The following is a 5,505-nucleotide window of genomic DNA, read 5'->3' on the forward strand; positions in this document are numbered from 1 at the left end:
ACCACAGGTGCATTGATTGCGACGTGGTTCAAAATGCGTTTTCACGACGTTGTAATTCTTTTAAAATAAATAATGATAAAAAAGCGGTTTACGAATAAAAGGCACATAAGCTAGCATGTATTAAAATCAGATGAAATCAAATACAACAGTTAAGAGACCGTGCTAGAACCACAGAACCCGGGAATGTCTAACACCTTCTCCCGGGTTAACAGAATTCCTTACTCAGATTTCTGGTTCGCAGACTGTAACAGAGTCATATTTTTCCTCGGTTCGGGATTCAACCGGTGACTTGGGACATCATTAATCTCCCAAGTGGCGACTCTGAATAATTAATAACTAAATTCCGTTCTGATTGTCCTTTAATTGAAAAAACTCCTTTACGCCCCTTGCGGGGTGTAGGTAAAAAAGGAGGTGTGACAGCTCTGGCGACTCTGCTGGGGAACCGAACCCAGAATCTCTGGTTCAGGGCTCAGAATTCGAGCTTAGATAAATTGTTGTATTTAATTGTATCTGATTTTCCTACATGTTTTGTGCTGAATGTGCTAAATGTTACCGCTTTGATATTATCTGAACTGTATATAAATTGTGTCGACACCCTTCTCTCTTTACCTCCGGGGATGTGCTTACTGGTTGAGACTCCCTATTCTGTTAGTGTCATACCTTGAAATAAGAAAGAGGCCGGACAAGTTACGAAGCCGGATGGCCTTTTGGTTCCCGGTAAGTTACCCCCTCCTCGACTCGAGTTGTCCGCTCGGGTATACAGTCTAGAACACTGACCCAGGTATTGAATATAGAATAACGTGATTTCATACCGGATCTCTAGTAGGAACGCTTATTTGCATCCCGTTGCATTTGACTTAGGGGACTCAACACAGGGGTTGGGTCCGTCTAGGACTAGCAACCTGAAATGAAAAGACTATCCTGATGCATCCTACTTGCTCTGTACATATATTTGTTTCGAACCTGCATGTTGACCAGTTTCTGAATCTCGGGAATGTTGGAAAATTGAGAAAACAAAAGAGAGAAAGGAAAAAAAATAAATATCAGTTAGGGAGTTAATTGATTATTTTAGAAATAAAAATCAATGACCAATTACTGGCGAAACTCTGCCAAAATTTTGAGAAAAAAAAAGGAAATGTTTTATTTTGTTTTACTAAAAAAAAGCAAAGAAAAATAGAAAAAAGAGTCTTTTATTTTTGGAAAGTTGGTTGTTGAAAAAGAAAAGGATAAGAAAAGTTTTTGTTTTAGTTTGAAAAACATAAGTTGTTTCATTATTTGTTGAAAAAGGAAAGGAAAAAAGAGTCTTTTATTTTTAGTTTGGAAAATAGGTTGTTTTATTGTCTGTGGAAAATGAAAAAAGAAAAAAGAGTCTGTTATTTTTAGCTTGGAAAAATAGGCTGTTTTATTTGTTGAAAAGAAAAAAGAAAAAAGAGTCTTGTTTCTAAAAATAATTTTTATTCGCTTATGAAATGCCAAAAATAAAATGGAAAAGAGTCATGTTTTAAAATAGTTCGGTTAATTTGCCCGAACTACGCATGGATTGATTCTCACAGGGCGTGAGATACGTAGGCAACCCTTATCGGGTCCAACCTCCCCTTTACAAAAATAGCCCAAAAAATATCAAAATTTTATTTTTTGTCATAAATAAACCAGGTGATGCCGTTTTTCCCAAACGGGGCGCCGGAAGGCTGACTTTGCGCAAACAGCCACCTTTGGTCATATTTTGATTCTGACCCTCACAGCCTTAAAATCTTCGTCCCCGAGGCGCTGGAAGGGCGTGTTTGCAATACCGGGTCGTTTAATTTAATTTGGAAAAAACAAGAAAAAGAGTCAGTGGTCAAGTGAATACCGTTCATATTTTGGGTCAAAATTGGCATATAGGGGAATGAATCTGTCATTTTCGGGGTTTTGTATTTCTTTTGATTAGAGTATATGGGTCGTATGATTTTCGAGTCTGTATTTCATCATTAAGTTGGTTAGTTTTGTTGTTATTATGAAAATGGAAAATTCCAAAAAATATTTTACTATCGTTTACCTTTTATTTGCAAGAACTACGCAAGGTCTGATTCATGCGGGGTCATGATACGTAGGCAATCTCCATAAGATTCGACCGCAACCAAAAAAAAGGGAAAAATGAAAAATGGAAAAAGAAGAATTGAAAAAAAATGGGAAAAGATGTTGTGAATAATGAGGACCGATCCAATCCATTCTAACATGTTTTGTTTTGAATTGTGAAGAAAGTTGAGGTGGTCGGTTGTGGTAAGCTGGAAACACAAGATCCAAGAAAAATGATAACTGACATCGAAGCTGTTACGAGTGCTCAAGAGACTTAGGGTCAGAGGGTTCAACAAGGGTCTACTGTGGTTGAGGAAAATAGAACACTGAAACAATAAATGACCAAAATGCGTCAAGCCTGGGCCAATGGCCAAGGACAGCCTTGTCACGAGTCACAATTTGCTACACAGCAAGAACAGTACCACTATCCCGAGTACCACTCGTACTCGTTTGATCTTCCTGCAAACATCGAGAAGCCTGCCCGAAAGAGGGTACAGGAAGAAATAACCCAAAGAGTGAAACGATTAGAACAACGGTTGAAAAACACGCAAGCAATGGAAGGTCAAAAGAGTGTTGCCTTCAGAGATCTATGCATGTTCCCCGATGTCCACTTGCCGCATGGCTTCAAGATCCCCAAATTTGAAAAGTACAATGGACATGGAGACCACATAGCCTACCTGAAAAGGTATTGCAACCAATTGAGAGGTGTGGGAAGAAATGAAGAATTGCTTATAGCTTATTTTGGGGAAAGCCTCACGGGTATAGCATCTGAATGGTTTTTGGATCAAGACACATCTTGTTGGTACGTCTGGGATGACATGGCATGGGCCTTTGTCAAACAATTTCAATACAACATCGACATCGCCCCAGACCACATTTCCCTTTCTAACCTAAAAAAGAAACCAACTGAAAGTTTCAGGGAATATGCCATCAAATGGAGAGAGCAGGCAGCTAGAGTTAAGCCACCCATGGATGAACACGAGTTAATCACTGTCTTTCTACAGGCTCAAGAGCCAGATTATTTTCAATACATGACACCGCAGTGGGTAAATCCTTCCCGGAAGCAATCAAAATGGGAGAAATGGTGGAGAACGGTCTTAAGACAGGCAGAATTATAAGTCAAACAGCTCTCAAAGCTGCAGCTCAAGCTGTCCAAATTGAATCTGGTAACACGAATGAGAGGGATGAAGAAATCATGGTGATATCAGGGTCGAGAAGAGGTCCTAGGAGAACATCTCGAAGGTATGTGCAGCCTCATCAGGTTTTCCATGACCACCCTAAGCATTACTATCCACCTCTGAACCCCTCATACTCACCACCAAATCACCCAAGAAAGCGAGCACGAGTATCACAAAATCTCCACCAGCCTCCGCAAAATTTTCAATTACCTTGTAACCCACATCCAAGTCAGGGGTATAGAAGGGAACAAAAGTTGAAAGATAGTTTTACACCAATATGAGAGTCCTATGCAAACTTATTTGAGAAGTTAAAACAACATGACATGATTGCACTCATTCCTCCAAATCAGGTGGACCGACGTGCGAGAAGCTTTGACTCATCTAAAAGGTGTGAATACCACTCCATCTGGGTCACAATGTGGAAAATTGTCGGGATTTGAAAAGAGAAATAGAAAGGATGATCCAGGAAAATTTGATTCAAGACAGTGGCACCCAGAATATCACGCTGCATCCCTTACATGAGGAGGCACACTTGGTGGGGATGATGCCCGGTGACATGGGGTATGAGAATACTCTTGGAAACTTATTGACTGAAGTTGAAGATACTGAAGCAGATAGTGGTCATGGCAATATGGATGTGAAGCTTAGTGGCTAAGATGTCGTGTTTGTAATTGGAAAGACGCTCCATTCCTAAGTCAGCTGGGGAAGAGCTTTGGTGGTCCATTTGGCTGTCATTTCTGTTGTTCGGATTATTTGCAGGGTTGTAATTCGGATATTGTCTTGTGTTCAAACCCTCCTATCCTTTCATTTTTGTCTAGCTTGTTTAGTCGTAGTGGTTTGTCTAGGGTTGTCTAGGTTTGTTTCAGTTCATTCTAGGGTTGCAATCCAGTTTGTTTTGTTTTTGTTTTGTTATTCGAACTGTTTCATCGTTTGTCTAATGCAAATTCCGATCTGTTGTTACTCCCAATCATTTTCTTTGTTTAGTTCTTTTCTAACTTTTTGTTTTGCCTTTTGCCGGTTCTAGTGACATGACATGCACGCATAATTCTCAGTCTGATCTTCAAAAGTTGCGAAGCAATGAGACCATTTTGAGAACGATAAGGACACTTGAGGAAATGAGAACAAATTGGGACATTTTGAGATTGTTTGACACCCGAACCATATGAAATTGGGGCAAGTAAAACATAAAAATTCCCGTAAAAGCAAGTTGGCCAAATTGACAGGGGGCCGGTCGGAAATGGCCGTCAATTCCGATGCGGTCAAGAGATGATGTGTATGGTTTCTTTATTCTGATTGTACTTGTTTTGTATTTGGCATATTTTGAAGTTTGAGATGACGAAGGCGTTTTGTTCTGCTATCTAAACACTTTACCCTTTTGTCAACCTTTTTGAGCCTTATTTGTTTTCTTTCATACCCCTCTTTCGGAATCAATGGCACAATTAAAGAAATGCAAGTGCCGGAGATACGCAAATGGAAAAAGAAGGAAAAAGAAAAAAAAGGAAAAGGAAGAAAGGAAAAGGAGAAAGAAAGAAAGAAAGAAAAAAAGGAAGAAAGGAAAAGAAAAAAAAAGAAAAGGGGAAGAAAAGAAAAGAAAGAAAGAGAAGAAAGAAAAAGAAAATGAAGAAAAGAAAGGAAAAAGAAAAAAAAGAAAAAAAAAGAAAAAGAAAGAGAGAGAAAGAAAATCGCAACAACGTAGTTTCTACTACGTGAACTACGTTTGACTTGATCCCGAAAGGGTACGTAGGCAGCCTCTCTAAGGTTTAGTCATACCAAAACAAAAATCCAAAAGTCCCCAAGCAAGAAACTGGGGCAGAAATTGTGATTGTTGTGAGAAGTTGGATTTCGAAAATTGTAATTTTAACCCATTTTGAAATTGTTTTGAGCCGTTTATACCCTTTCTTTCTAACCCATCCAAAAGCCTACATTACGGTCCAAAATAAGACCTTCTGATCAGTCTTTGAGAAATGCCAAGTCAAGTAGGTAAGGTAATTCATGTCAGGGGCAACACTCTGGTCCAAACAAGGAAAATGAAAATGAGAGAATCTTATTGATAAAAGTCCTCATGGGTATCGCAAGGTGATGAAAGCTGAGAGAAATAAAAAATGAGAGAGTCTTATTGGTGAAAACCTTCACGGGCACCTTGAGGCGACAGTAAGTTGAGAGAAAGAACGAAATGAGAGAGGTTTGATGGTGAAAACCCTTTGGGCACTACAAGCCGAATAAGGAATGCGAATCAAATTGGGTAAGCGGAGCAATGAAGCCCAGTTTCACG

Source organism: Nicotiana tabacum, chromosome 6 (genome assembly GCF_000715075.1).
Source record: "Nicotiana tabacum cultivar K326 chromosome 6, ASM71507v2, whole genome shotgun sequence".
In the NCBI taxonomy this organism is placed as follows: Eukaryota; Viridiplantae; Streptophyta; class Magnoliopsida; order Solanales; family Solanaceae; genus Nicotiana; species Nicotiana tabacum.